Source organism: Phocoena phocoena, chromosome X (genome assembly GCF_963924675.1).
Source record: "Phocoena phocoena chromosome X, mPhoPho1.1, whole genome shotgun sequence".
NCBI lineage: Eukaryota > Metazoa > Chordata > Mammalia > Artiodactyla > Phocoenidae > Phocoena > Phocoena phocoena.
In genome coordinates, this window is record NC_089240.1 from 87,315,896 (window position 1) to 87,332,000 (window position 16,105).

The 16,105-nt window shown below is 44.8% G+C and overlaps 1 pseudogene; it reads left to right on the top strand.

Annotated features, from left to right (window-relative positions):
* Window positions 1-3,222: 3,222 nt before the first annotated feature.
* Window positions 3,223-4,516, top strand: LOC136142848 (adenosylhomocysteinase pseudogene; annotated as a pseudogene).
* Window positions 4,517-16,105: the final 11,589 nt, after the last annotated feature.

Below are 16,105 nucleotides of genomic sequence, written 5' to 3' on the forward strand. Positions count from 1 at the left end.
AGGCTCAGTTAGGATGAGGCCAGAAGCAGAAAAGAGGGGCTCTTGTCATTGCATTTCCCACTTGGCTATTTCCCCCAGGGTGGGGTTGGGGGAGGTGAGCCTGAGAGCCCAGGCTGGACAGAGCCTGCTGCAGTCCCAGGCAGCAAGTCTTGAGACCAAAGTACTGCCATGGGTGTCATTAGGAAAGAACGCAGAGGCAGTAGCAGCAGGGGCAACCTCTGGGCTGGAGAGGGCAGAACTCCGCAACTCCAAGTCCAGACAGAGGGGCCCTGCAAAGGGAAACCAGACCTCCATGGGGTCTGGGGGGCGGTGCTGGAGAGGCGCTCAGAGGGCAGGGGGACTCTGTATCTGCCACAGAAGTACAGCCTCACCAGGGAGCAGGAATCCCTGAACCAGAAACCCACCCTGGGCTTCCTCAGATACCCCAGAGAAAGGCCACACCCCTGAAGACTGTTGTCATGGCAGCAGCTGCCAGGGCTGACTGCCTTCCCCTTTTCCTGTATGGCTGCCCTGCCTGCCTTCTGGGACCTTCGGCTCCTGTTCCCTGAAAAGGCCTGTGCTGCCCATCCTGGCTGCATGTAAACGTTGCTGGAGCCTATTTCTCTGTAAGCAGCTTTCACTAAGGGAAGATCCCTGTAACATATTCTGAAAACCTCTAGAAGGTGAGATGTGGGGAGCAAGTCCCTCCTGAATCATATAAGCCAGTCAAGGAATCTAGTAAGAATAACCAGAAGTCCACAGATGTGTGTTCCAGGGCCAGTCTCTTTCTTGGCTTGCTAGATGAACTTAGCAATATATTTAATCTTTCTCTGTCTCTATTTTTTCATCTGTAAATGAGATTAAAAGCAGATTTATAAAATTGTGTCCATATAGTATTTATAAATATAGATTTATAAATTTTCAGTCTGGTCTGAATTCAGGAAGGTCACCAGGTCAGAGTGATTGGCCAGAGACAACCTGGAAACTAACCCCATCATCATAAAACTCGACACTGCGAGACATGTGGCACAGCAGTCCTCCTGGGTTCCCTTACCCTGCTGCTCTCCACACAGCTGCCCCTTCCCAATAAATTCTCTTGCTTTGTCAGCACGTGTGTCTCCTTGGGCAATTCATTTCCGAGCGTTAGACAAGAGCCCACTCTCGGCCCTGGAAGGGGTCCCCCCTCCTGCAACAAATGGCGACTCTGGTGGGGCCTCTTCTTCACTACGACTGACATTCTCACCACTCGGGGTACTCGGGAACTGGCTCGCCCGGTGATGAACCAGACCCAGCAGCTGCAACTGGGACCCTTTTGTTCCTGGTCTCCTCCTGATGCGGATGACTGGCCAGAGTGCCCTGACCGGATAAGGAACAAGAGATGTTATTGACCTCTTTCCCCTTTCCTCTCTCTTTCCTCTTTTCAACCCCTCCTATCCCACTCTTTTTTCTTCTGTCCCCGTCCTGGACGCAGGAGTCTGGCTTAAGGGCCTCAGCCTGATCTGCGGGTCGGAGCCTGATCACCTACGGTGGGCAGAGAACTCAAATTCTGGTTCTGGTCTCTGGTTTCTGCTAGGGCTGAGTTCCTGTCCTCCCATCCTGGAAGCACAGGGAAAAGTCCCATAATGCCTGGGTGCCTGCAGTTGGCAGGAGACGTCCGTAAGGCCACCCCTTTTGTTCCCCCTTTCCTGGCCTCCTTTCCTACCATTGAAATCTTTGAAGACCTGAGATATTTCCCCTTACTCTGTTAGTACTCGGATCTGAAGTTCTGTGTCTCTGTAGGAGCTTTTCTGAGAGACTGCAATCTTGTATTTAAGGGAGTGTCTGATTAGTACAGCCAGGCCTGTGTTTTATACTTTGTGTTCTGTGTTATGATTTGTGATGGCCATTCTGCCTTGTGAAATGGGATAACATTGTGTGGCCACGTTTAGACTCCAGAGAAAGCTGGTTTAGGTAAAACTCTTGAGAACTGGTTCCAAAACTGGTTCTCTTTGCATATACAGTTAGTAAAAGCAAGCTTGATCAAACGTCTTTTCAGAATTCTGACCCTGCGGGAACAAGTCCTACTAGGAGAACTTGATTTTCTCTCCCTGTGCCTTCAAGACCAGGGATCGCAGGAACACTTCTCTAGACTACCTCTAATTCCTGAGACTGAGGGACAAATGGGAAGAAGCCTTTAAAAATTTTACTTATTCCAACTGTTATTTATAAACTAGTGAATTTTATATTGTGATATCTGATTCATGACTAAGTTTAGAAAATGAAGCTACATGTCTCGTTGTGTCTGTCTATATATATATATATATATGTCTCAGTATGTGTCTTTGTCTTTGGATAATATTGCTGAGGTTAATTTGTAAATGAGCTCTATTTAATTGGCTTAAAGTAAAGTAAGCACTTACAAATCAAACAATTCTAAATACAAGAGAGATTAAGCTAAATGAATTTCAGGTTCACGTGAACAGGGAAATATTCAGTATTAAATTAATACCTGGTATTAATGTTTAAGTTTGTTGATCTAATTAATATAAACATGTCTTTAGAGTCACCAACATTAAGTGTAATACCTTTACTGTGCCTAGGTTTAATATAAGCTAAATAAAATCTTTTTATATCTGTTACAAATTTGTCAGCAAGGAAAGTAACTCGATGTGAAGAAACTTTTAAGGAAAGAAAATGCAAATGAGCAAAGAGTTTTGGGTGAACTTTTAGGAATGTCTACTTGAGGATGATCTCTCCAGATATTTGGTAATGTGAAATTTTAGAGTTGAGTTAAATTAAGCTAAATGATGGGAGTTTGTTGAATAGCTGGGTATTTCCCAAATAAAGTAAGATACTGAGACATCAGTTACTAAACAGAGAAACTAAATGTATTTAGGACTATTAATGAATATGTTTGGTGCAACCCTGAGATGTTCTCTATAAGAAAGCAAATGTTTTTAGAAATTATCACTGGTCAGCAATGAAGACCCAACACAGCCAAAAAAAAAAAAAAAAAAAGAAATTATCACTGGTATTTATGTTCACCAATCTACAGAATGCTAATGTAAAAGACAGTTCATAATTGCTTACTTCTTAGTTTTCACAAGAAATTAAGGTTTTAAGAGCAGAGGATTCTAATTTAAACATGTAATTAAAGATAATAGAAATAGCCCTCCCCGGCGCTGCCAGCCCCGCGCCTGTCCCCAGCCCACGGCTCGGGACCCTATGCCTGTGTCCATCACTCCGTGCGGAACCGCCGCCGGCATGTCGGACAAGCTGCCTTACAAAGTCGCTGACATCAGCCTGGCCGCCTGGGGACACAAGGCCCTGGACCTCGCAGAGAATGAGATGCCGGGCCTGATGCACATGAGGGAGATGTACTCGGCCTCCAAACCACTGAAGGGCGCCCTCACTGTCGGCTGCCTGCACATGACCGTGGAGACAGCTGTCCTCACTGAGACCCTCACTGCCCTGGGTGCTGAGGTGCGATGGTCCAGCTGCAGTATCTTCTCCACCCAGGACCATGCAGCAGCTGCCATTGTCAAGGCTGGCATTCCAGTGTACGCCTGGAAGGGTGAAGCGGACGAGGAGTATCTGTGGTGCACTGAGCAGACGCTGTACTTCAAGGACGGGCCCCTCAACATGATTCTGGACGATGGCGGTGACCTCACCAACCTCATCCACACCAAGTACCCACAGCTCCTGTCAGGCATCCGAGGCATCTCCGAAGAGACCAGAACGGGGGTCCACAACCTGTACAAGATGATGGCCAATGGGATCCTGAAGGTGCCTGCCATCAACGTCAATGACTCGTCACCAAGAGCAAGTCTGACAACCTCTATGGCTGACGGGAGTCCCTCATAGATGGCATCCAGCGGGCCACAGACATGATGATTGCGGGCAAGGTGGCAGTGGTAGTGGGCTATGGCGACGTGGGCAAGGGCTGTGCCCAGGCCCTGAGGGGCTTCGGGGCCTGCGTCATCATCACGGAGACTGACCCCATCAACGCGCTTCAGGCTGCCATGGAGGGCTATGAGGTGACCATCATGGATGAGGCCTGTCAGGAGGGCAACATCTTTGTCACCACCACAGGCTGTATTGACATCATCCTCGGCCGGCACTTTGAACAGATGAAAGATGACGCCATTGTGTGTAACATCGGACACTTTGACATGGAGATAGACGTCAAGTGGCTGAACGAGAACACTGTGGAGGTGAACATCAAGCCCCAGGTGGACCGCTACTTGTTGAAGAATGGGTGCCGCATCATCATTCTGGCTGAGGGCCGGGTGGTCAACCTGGGCTGCGCCATGGGCCACCCCAGCTTCATGATGAGCAACTCTTTCACCAACCAGGTGCTGGTGCAGATTGAGCTGTGGACCCACCCAGACAAGTATCCCATTGGGGTCCACTTCCTGCCCAAGAAGCTGGATGAAGCAGTGGCTGAAGCCCACCTGGGAAAGCTGAATGTGAAGCTGACCAAGCTGACTGAGAAGCAGGCCAGTACTTGGGCATGTACTGTGATGGCCCCTTCAAACCTGATCACTACCGCTATTGAGAACCAGGCCTGCCCTTTGCCTTCCAGCTGCTGTCCTTGCCTGGGTCCCACCTCTCCTCCCCAAGAGCAAATGGCACCACCTTTGAGATTGGTTTGATAATGTTCCCCATCAACTCCCTGGGGCTAGTCAGTCTTTGGCCTCTGCTGCATCCCTCATACTGTTCCAAGTGTGGCAGGGGGAATTGAGAAGTCCCTCCTCAAGCCCTGATCATGATAGAGATACATGGGAGTTACCCACAGGGAACCATGAGCTCAGGGGTTTTGGAACTGCTCAGTCAGTCAGTCCTTCCTTAGGCTGGAAGTTGGCAGTGGTGTTCACAAAGCCCATGCACTTTACCATCCAGGCCCTCACTTGGCCTATGGACTTTATACCCATGTTCTTGGTTTACAGGTTCATTGGTTCCTCAGCCCATGACAGATGAGAAGGAGCTATGTCAAAGGGTGTGGAGGAACTGTTGGAGTTTAAATGCTCCTGAGAGCCCGGCTTAGTGCTTGGCATTCTCTTAAACCTCAGAACAATGAGGTTGGTACTTTTAGTCCCTGTTTTACAGGGGTTGGAATATATTGTCAAGGGATAGCCAAGAAAGGACGAGAGAAGTGACAGCCAGAGGTTGAGAGGGGCCAGAGAAACATAAAAGTGCATTGTAACTTGATGTTCCCATCACAACTCTGGGTCAAAAAGAGATTAATTTGGTTTATAATGTTAAAAGAGAGCAAGAAGGTGGGTTAATAAAAATTTTGGTGCCTAAAAAAAAGATAATAGAAATAAGAAGACAACATTTCAGTATACAATAGGAAAGTAGGATGTATGTTTTCAGTAAAGAAGGTATGAGGAGTGGAGTTGCATTTTATTAAGGGAAAAGGAAGTAGGTTTGACTTAGGGCTGGCTGTTTCTGAATGGAAAAATAAAGTGATGGATACAGAAAGTGATGAAAAGGTTTGTGGAAAGTGGATCCTGAGAATAGCTTTGTGCATGGTCAGGACTGACTGAGTTTAAAATAAATTTGATTGAGTAAATGAACAGTTTTTCTTTTTTGGCTGCGTTGGGTCTTCGTTGCTGCACGTGGGCTTTCTCTAGTTGCGGTGAGCGGGGGCTACTCTTTGTTGCAGTGCGCAGGCTTCTCATTGCGGTGGCTTCTCTTGTTGAGGAGCACAGGGCCTAGGACACATAGGCTTCAGTAGTTGTGGCTCGCAGGCCCTAAAGCACAGGCTCAGTAGCTGTGGTGCACGGGCTTAGTTGCTGCATAGCATGTGGGATCTTCCCAGACCAGGGCTCAAACCTGTGTCCTCTGCGTTGGCAGGCAGATTCTTAACCACTGTGCCACCAGGGAAGTCCCAAGTAAGTGAATTTTAAAGGTAAGCTGGTACAAAACTTGAATTTGGCTTTTCTCTCTGTTAAGAGGACAAGTTTTCTTAAGATGTTGAACTGCCTTTAATAACAGATTTTGAGTTTCTTTACCTTTTAAGTGATCTGTTCTATATTTGCCTTTGAAATCTTTTATTGTTACTTTGGCTAAGTGAATAACTGTTGTTTCACAGTGACCTATGATCCTATCTGATTGAGTGTTCTAAACCCTTTTGATATTTCTTGACAAAACTTCCTAAATCAAATTCTAATGAAGTTCTTTTGACCTCTAGCTAACTTTGGGATGCTTCAGAGGGCCCCTGAAACATCCTAATGAGAGATATTAAGCTAATTTGGTTCATTTGGTAGGTTAAGTTACATGGGAAGTATTATCAAATAAGTAATAAACCTTAGGTTATATTGTATGGTAAATGTTACTAATATAGATATTCTAGAGGTTATATGGAGTTCCTAAAAATCTGATATGTCCTGGTAAAATGTTATCAGTCATAACTCTAGTTATTATCTGAAAGTGTTGCATGTCACAGCAGTAACCAAGTTACTTTGTCAATTGCATTGTAATCAGATTTAAACGTGCCTTCTTAAGTCTTTTGTCATTATAGACAGTTATGATTTCACTCTGATGCCTTTGCAAAAATGCTTCCTCTTCAAGAAGATTTATAGAAAGGACTTTTGGATAAATACAAGTTTCTGACTTTCAGACCATAATGCTGAACTGGGTAAGAAATTGAAGAATTCTAATGGGAAACCTGATGGCTTCATAAAGCTGTCAACAAAAAGGATTAGTTACATAGGGCTGAGTGAACTGGTGAATATGGTTATAATTTTTATGGTTTCTATCTGAAAAATTAGTGGTTTAAATCTGTGTTTTCCAGGTATAAAGAAAACCTTCCCCTTAAACTAATTATGACTTACAATAATTTGGTAAATTATACCTTTGTAAGCAGAATTGAAACATTTATATTGTCTCTCTATCTGCTTCCTCCAGAGATTGAAAACTCTTAGGTTCCCAGCAGCTTTATCAGATAAATTAGGAAGGCTACCTCACTAACAGGTACAGAAATCTCAAGGTATTTTGGGAACTTTGAAAAGGGAGGAATTCACCTAGATCTATTAGGCAAAATCTGTGATAAGCTCTTGGTGGGAATTTCCTAGCCCTGAGAGGTCTTTTAAAAATCCAGTCTGAGACTCCTTATAAAAGTTTCAGGGCTTCCCTGGTGGCACAGTGGTTGAGAGTCCGCCTGCCGATGCAGGGGACACGGGTTCGTGCCCCGGTCCGGGAAGATCCCACATGCCGCGGAACGGCTAGGCCCGTGAGCCATGGCTGCTGAGCCTGCGCGTCCAGAGCCTGTGCTCCACAACGGGAGAGGCCACAAGAGTGAGAGGCCCGCGTACTGCAAAAAAAAAAAAGTTCAGCAAGCAAAATGCCTATATGATCAATTATAGTTATATAAGTCATCAGGCCAAGTTGATTAGGACCAGAGTTATTTTGCAAACTAGTCTTAATTTGGCTATATTTTGTAAAAACGAGGGTAATTTTAGAGAGAAAAATTACATTTCAGTGAATATTAAATTCCAGTTTTGTTTATGGAGGTCTGTATTTACTAAGACTCACCTCCCAGATAGTTCCTTGCTGTTACGTTATATTAAGGTAAAGTTTAATTGAAGGACACGCTAAGTTTGTTTCTGAAGCTTATCTCAATAATCTATCTTTGGATGAAGATCAGATGCCCCATGACCTGCAACTAGGGGATTATGCATGCTGGAAAACAAGTAACTTAAAGGACTTTCTCTACCCTGGGCAGAAGGACCCTTATCAGGTGCTCTTTAACTAGCTCAAGCACAGTGAAACTGAAGGGAATTGACTCTTGGATTAATTTCCACTCACAAAGGCCCCCCGCCCCCGCACTGGACTGGCCTGTAGAGAGGACGGTTTATCTCAAAATAACCTTGAAACAGTGCTCAAACAGAGAAGAAACTACACTCATGCTAGGGTGAGAAGAAGACCACATCAGAAGTAGACAGCTTGCTCAAGATCCTCAACCTGACTCATACGATCATTTATAATGTTTTTTTGACTTCTTGGACCCTTGCATATGAATCAAATGTTTTCCTATCATGAGCATGATCCTATGCTAGTTTTAAAAATCAATCCAATTGTTCGGTTTGTGGCCAATTACATGTATCTAGTACTTCTGGGTTACCTTGGTGAATTTCTCCACTTCAAGGCTCTAACTGGTTGGCTCTGAGGAAGTTTACTTTAAAAGCAAAATTATAGTCATGTTCAGGTCACTACTGATATTACTAGGTGGAATCCCCTCACCTGGCCAATTAACAATGCCTGCTCTGACGCTGGCTATAAATATGTTTTCATCTATTACTCAGGCTCAATCAGAGCAACATGCAAAATTTCAGCCAAGGAATAAGACCTCCCACAATTATGGGATGGATTTATGTAGTTATGTAACACCAGACTATGGTAATTAAGGCTCCTATATGTTGGGAACAATTAAATCATACTAAGGATAATCAGTCTAGTAACACTAGGAAACTGGGCTGGGTGCCTTATGGACAATGCCAATATATAACTTCTCTTAAAGATAAGCATTGGTACAGAACAGACTAAGTCAGATGACCTAGGATATACTGGGCTGCACCTAATGGAAGTTCTTGACTTATGTTCTTGCTTATGACCTTACTAATCTGCTAGCTATATTGTTTTTTTATACTGCCTGTTTTACAAAATTGTTGTTTCTTGCATTACCAAATGTGTGACTGAGCCTCTGATAAAATGATGATATATAGTTCCATATAAGATCAATGATTTAATGGTGTAATTCTAGATGTGGGAAAACAAGAGGGAATATTTTCCTGGACCATAAGAGACTAGTGAGACGGGTGGTCTGGAGACTAGTGGCACTGTTAATGAAGCCTAAGTCCAATAATAGCAGGACACTGAGTGGCCTATCAGTGAAATCTTCGCCAGACCTGGGAATAGGTATTCCTAGCACCGTGGGACGAAATGGTCATGAAATACCCCCCAAACCATGGTCAAATTTATGACCCTGAAGGGGCTCTGCCAACTGAAAATTGCCATCTGCCTCTGCAAGGGTTAAATCAATGGCCACTGCAGCCACTGACCTTCAACATCCCCTGAAAGGAATTCAGGGTGTAGATCAGGATGAGGCACTCTGTGCTCTGAGAAAACCTGGCAGAACAGGCCTTTAGCTAGTTAGATGTTTTCAGGAGAAGATCTTATGAGCCCAAATTCTTTCATCTTCTCATACCTAGAGAAACACTAACATCATTAACGGTGACATCTGCTTTGAATATTAAAAGTCAAAATGGAGTAGCTATGGTTTAGACACCCAATGAAATAACTAGGTAACATTATGGGTGTGATTTCAGACAAGTCCCTGTATTGCTAAGAACTTGAGTTTTCTGAGCTGTGTCAGAATTGGATGCCACCAGCCATTCTCAAAACAATGTCAGCTGGCAGCTGGTAACTGCAACCTTACTTTTTAAAGGTCTCATCTTGTAACTATTACATTTTTAGACAATGAAATTGCTTTAGATCATACATTAACAAACAGAAGAGACATGTATGATGACCAGTAGCACCTGTTATCTATGTGTTAATACCACATTAAAAGTTAAAACCTGCTTAGATAAAATTAGACAACTGGCTACCTGGCTACAAGTCTCCCCAAAGTGCTGGTCCAGATTAGACTTCAGGATTATTTTCCTGAAATGAAATGAGATTTATTTTTTCTATTAAAATTCCAGTTGTCTGGGCTTCCCTGGTGGCGCAGTGGTTGAGAGTCCGCCTGCCGATGCAGGGGACGCGGGTTTGTGCTCCCGGTCCGGGAGGATCCCACATGCCGCAGAGTGGCTGGGCCCGGGAGCCATGGCTGCTGAGCCTGCGCGTCCAGAGCCTGTGCTCCACAACGTGAGAGGCCACAACAGTGAGAGGCCCGCGTAACGCAAAAAAAAAAAAAAAAAAAAAAAAAAAATTCCAGTTGTCACTCCTCCAACTACTTCTAATTGGGTCTGTTACACTAAAATGGCAGACCAAGGGAGTGAGATTTTAATCATAGAAGACTCAGATCCAGAACTCGGAACTCAGAAATATTTCTGATTCAGTGTCTATTTTCCAAATTGAGGCAGGACTATGCCCCATTTTAGCAGGAAGTGGCCAGAGCCGTCATCATCCAGTTCCCTGAATTGAAACTGAGCAGTACTCTGTGGGGCTCTGGAGTACAAATCCTTTCTGTGTCTCCTGTTTCTTGTTTGTAGGATTTAGACTTCATTCAGCCTCCTTCACCATCCCTGAATTCCAAAGGGCAGATTCAAACAGTTGCTAATCAGAGAAGGGAGGGGATACAGAAACAGGGGAGTCAAGTAGTGGTACAGCCTTGGGGTAGGCTTCTGGCTTCTCCTAAGGAGTATGCATAGCAATACCTTTGAGTTCTTCTGCAGGAACTAAGGCCCCCACCCAGGTGGAGGATGGTAACTTCAAGCTGAGTGCAAGATTCCTGGAGCACTGTCCTGTTACTTTGCCACCAACCAATCAGAAGAAAGTCACACATCCTGCAGATTTTGCCTTCCTTTTCTGGGTCCAGTGATGACCATCCAGTTAGACCTCCTGTTTGGCCCCTGTCTGTTTCATCTCCGACAGGGTTCAACAGTTTCAGGCTAAATTGTTGTTACCATGAGGGTGAATACTGGTTTTGGGCACAGAATACCTCGATTTAGATCAGGTAAAGAGAGACTTCTACTCTACTAGGCAGGACTATGCCCACTCTCAGCAGGAAATAGTTACAGAAGAAAGAGACCTCTGCCCCAATTCCCAAGAAGTATCTTGAGTATGAAGTCTCTCAGGGGGGAGTTGTTAGGGGAACCACTGACTGAAACTGCCTGCTCTGGCCAGGCCCAATAGTAACCACTTGCATGAGTTATCTTAAACAGGAGGTCCTGGTAAGGAGCACGGAATTAACAAGGCACCACCAACTGGAAGAATTCGGGAAAGGTCAAAAGGAGACAGGAGACGCCAGTCCATATGTCCTCCCGGAATCGTTCACACTGGGATCCATCTTGGCTGAGCGATGCAAACGCCACCAGGAAGGACCCTGAGTCAGAATGATTGGCCAGAGACAACCGGGAAAAACTAATCCCATCACCATAAAACCCGAGACTGCGAGCCATGTGGCAGAGAAGTCCTCCTGGGTTCCCTTACCCTCCTGTTCTCCACCTAGGTGCCCCTTCCCAATAAAAGTCTCTTGCTTTGTCAGCACGTGTGTCTCCTCGGACAATTCTTTTCCGAGTGTTAGATAAGAGCCCACTCTTGGGTCCTGGAAGGCATCCCCCTTCCTGCAACAGTGAGATGGAGGTGGGCATGTCTGGGATCAAGCTAAGGGGAAGCTGACCTGGAATTACATTTAGTTTGGGTTTAATTGGATCATTTGTTCATGTGTTTCTCAGTCACTTCCATGTATGATTAAGTAGTTACTAGTAAGATTTCACAGGGTAGTGAGTAGAAGCTCTAGGATTCAAACTAGGGTTGTCTGATTCTAATGCTAATGAACTAATGCTACACTCTATTGCCTTTCATATGTTTAGGGAACCATGAACAAATTTTACAGCTCAAATTAATACCATGGTGGTTTAACACCAGCTACTTGCCAGCATTTGATGCTATTTCCCACTTCATTACCTGATTCCAAGATACTTCTTTTAGTCTTGGCTCCCATTGCTGCCCTATAAGTACGTACGATATGATTTCTCAAAAATGCACTCCTGGTCTTTTGCTACACCGACCACATGTATGGTTTTGACCAATCACATCCACACAGGTTCATATTAATTTCTTGGTGATGTGGCATGAAATACTGACATTGACTAAGATACCTTAAAACTCAAAATCACTACTACAATGAGGACTGTGGGGGAGGACAAATAATTTTCCTTCTACCCTTCTAGGTTCTTGGCTGAGACCCTCCTGTAATAAAGAACAGATTAATAAGAGAAAAACAAACACATTTAATAACACATATAGGGACTTCCCTTGTGGTGCAGTGGTTAAGACTCTGCACTCCCAATGCAAGGGGCCTGGGTTTGATCCCTGGTCAGGGATCTAGATCCTGCGTGCTGTAACTAAAAGCCCGCGTGCCACAAGTAAAGATCCCGCATGCTGCAACGAAGATCTTGCACACGGCAATGAAGATCCTGCGTGCTGCAACTAAGACTGGGTGCAGCCAAATAAATAAATACATATATTTAAAAAAAATAACATGTATACAGAGGAGAGACCCAGCAAAACTGAGTAACTCCCCAAAATAGCCCAAGACACCACTTTAAATATCATCTTCTTCTAAAGACAAAGGATGTTGCTGGGGGGTGGGTGGGTGGCCAGTTCTGGGAGGTGACCAGGAAAAGCACAGTAAACAAGAGTAAGGTTGTTATGCAAATTTGAGTCGTTGCCTTCTCCATTGATAAGAGTTTCTAGAGATTTAGTCATCCTTCTCTTCCAGGCACTGAGAGGGAGACACCCCTACAAATGGAGATTTCCCTTATAAATGTAAATCTCTCTTACAAAAGCGTAATTTACCAGTTTTCTGAGTTTCTGCTAGTGAAACCGTGCATCTCAGATTGGGACTTGAACCCATGTGCTGGGACTCGAACCCAGCTAAACCCCAGATTGGGACTTGAACCCAGCCAAAACCCAGATTGGAACTTGAACCCACGGTCTTTTAACTGAGATCACACACCTGGTCTCAGGACTTAATGAAGCTCAGGTTCTTGATGTCTCATCGCAGAAAGAATTCAGTGAGAGACAAAGTGATAAGTAAATGGATTTATTTAGAGAGAAACACACTCCACAGACAGTGTGGGCCATCTCAGAGGCAAAAACGGCCCCAGAGTATGGGGTTGTTGGTTTTTATAGGGGTTGGTAATTTCATAGGCTAATGAGTGGGAGGAGTATTCCAGGTATTTTGGGGAAGAGGTAGGGATTTCCAGGAGTTGGGCCACTGCCCACTTTTTAACATTTATGGTTGGCCTTGGAATTGTCATGGCGCCTGTGGGTGTGTCATTTAGCATGCTGATGTGCTACAATAAGCGTATACTGAGGCTCAAGGTCTAGTGGAAGTCTCGTCTGCCATCTTGGACCTAGCTGGTTCTAACCATTTATGTCGTGTCTATGTCATTCTTTTAAAGGTTGTGTCCTGCCCCCTTCCCTCCTGTTTCACTAGGTCTGGGTTTCTTAAAAATAATCAGCCTAAAATAATCTTTATGCCCAGGAGGCATATTTTGGGGTGGCAAGTTCTGCTCCTCTTCAGGACACTGACATCAAACTGGTTTGTAAGTGTCATTATTAAGACTATTTAAGATAAGAATCTGCACAAGAAAACTTAAATCGTAAGCCCATATAAGAAAGAAACTTGACAGAGTTAGATAGCAGTTTACTCAAATTTGATAATACTAAAAATTCACCCATCACTAATAATAAGTTGTAAAGCTGAAACTTTTATCAACAACAATAATAAAAATAATAAATTGATTAACCATGCAAAGGAAAGATTGAATTATCTTTACATTTTCTCTAGGAAAAATATTACACAGACATATGAAGAGAGAATCAAAGAGTTTATAATAAAAAAAATTGTAGGGAAAATATCATAGAGGTGTGCCAGGCAGTAATTAATAAAAATATTGTTTGTATGGAAATTGGGATGTTTTGTATATGCCAGCTGTTCAAATTTCATAATTTCTTGTGATTTCTCATTATAAATAAATATTAACTTTGGCACCTAATTGCCTGCATTGCGCATAAATTTTTAATGTCCTTTTACTTAAAGAGGGTCCCCTGAATCTTAAGTTTCAGGCCTCACAACCTAGATTTGTCCCTGAGATGGTAAGAAGTAGTATGAAATTTTGGTTGCAATTGGAAAGGGTTAACAGGGATGTGGATGTGGTAGAGAACTAGGAAACAGAGCAATTGTGGAGGTTAAATTAATAATAATCTTGAAGACCATGACATGTGACCAGCTTTTAAAATCTGAAATTCCAAGTTGGTATTATGAAATTATGTGACCTCAGAGGCTGACTTCATGGACCAGCCCCCCAAACACACACACAGGGGCCCCTCCCAAGAGGAGCCTCCAGCTGCTCTGTACATTTCAAACTTCCAAAAATGTAGCTGCCTAAAGGATCTATATTTGTATTAACACTGAGCAGGGAAAACAGGTGGCTGGGTTGTTTGCTTATTCCCCCACACACTTGAATCTACCTCTTGCTTCCCAAATGACAATAGATAGCTCTTTTCTATTTTCTAATGGTAAACAGGACATAGGCTGATAGTAATAATGGTAATGATAATAATAACTACAAGGCACAGAACTGACAAATGTTAAAAAGAACTAGTAAAAATCTCTCACTCCCATCCTTATTTCCTGAACCCCATTTCAGTGCCTGGACAGGACTGCAAGGGAAATGGTAGACCTTCGGGTCTTGGGGGAGGGGAGGTGGAGAATCTAGGGAGCAGGGGGGCGGGGGAAGGAGACACAGATCGACTAACAGCCAGGGGCTGATCCTCTCTGATAATCTGAGAAAGGCGCATAGAAATTCCAAGGAGATGATACACTTTTCCAGTTTCTGGCCAAGGCTGAAAAGATTGTCAAGTGGGGCAGGGAGGAACAACCCGGCTCCTGCTGCAGTGCTGTTGGGAGAGTTAATTGGGGACCTGAACTCACTGTTAACATGGGCCTCGCTGGACAAAGGGCTGACGTGAACTTCAGTCACTGTGTAGTCTGAGTCCTCTTTCCCCCGCCTGAGCACCATCTCCCTCTTACCTTGGAGGCAGGCGAGCGCTCTTCTGGACACTAGACCAGAGGAAGTGACTACCACCTGCCGGGGATCTGAGCGGGTTTGAAAGAGCAGAGGCTATCCGAAGGCGACAGCGAACACCATTGCGGGTCCAGGACTGCATTGCCTATGCTCCTTTCCTGCCCCTGCTCCGGTCCATTTTGGGGCAAAAAAAATGGTGGGCTTGGGGGAGGGATCTGGGAAGGGGGCGGCGGTCACGTTTGAGTACCAGCTCCCTATTGCATTGAAAGCAGGCTGGCCTCTGGCCCAGAAAAAGAGGAGGAGGAGGAAAACACCAGGGTTCCCTGGAAGTGGAAGTGCAGGTGGGAGCCACCTGCAAACCACTGGAAAGGAAAGGGGTGTGGGGTGTGGGGTGGGAAGCGGACCCCGTATTGCAGTTTTCACCCCACATCCACGCCTTCTATCCATTTTGATTCAGTAAATGGTGGGCAATGGGAATGCTGCGGAGGTGGGCGGGAACCCTGCGTGGGTGCAAGCATCCTATTGCGGAGGATGTGGGCGGGTCGAGGGAAAGATGGAGAGAGGTAAGCACCCCGGATACCTGCAGATGGGTGTGAGAGTGGCTGGTGTCTGTAGCCCTCAGGGGCGGGGGCGGGCAGACATGGAAGCGAATCCTTTTCAGGACTGCATTCCCCATACTCTTGCCCTGCTGCGCGCGCGCGCACGTGTGTGTGCGCGTGTGCGTGTGCGTGCGCGCGCGCGCGCGTGTGTGTGTGTGTGTGTGTGTGTGTGTGTGTGATTAGGGGAGTTGACGGAGCTCCCGAAAGGAGTGCTGTGCATTCTTTTTTCCATTCCTCTCTTGTAGGGAAAACATGGACTTTTTTCAAAAGAAAATTCCTAACATGCCACACTAGAAGTTTAGCAATATCTGTGTGGAGTTCTGGATTTTTAATTTTTCCTTTTTGTTTGCGTCTTCTGTTTTTCCAAGCACCTGGGTAACAAATATTATTATAAGGTTAAAAAAATTAAAAAGTATAAAATTCAAAAGGAGTTGTCAAATCAGCTGATAATTGAGTAGTTCTCTCCTATCATCACTAATCCATGTCTGTCCCCCAATATATTTTTGCCACAAAATATGTATTTTAACGTTTCACAGGTGATTCTATTGCATCCTAAACTTTGAGAGCCATCGCTGTTTGTCAGGTTAGGCTAAGCTTATGCTGGGGTAACAACCCTCAAAGTTCAGCGGCTTAACATAGTAAAGGTTTAGTTTTAGCACGCAATAAGTGCCCAACAAGTGTTGGTGAAGGTCAGGGGTGAGGGGGCTCTGCTTCCTATCTGTCAGGGACCCCAGCTGACAGAGGCTCCACAGCCTGGAACATCGCTGGTCACTGTGGCAA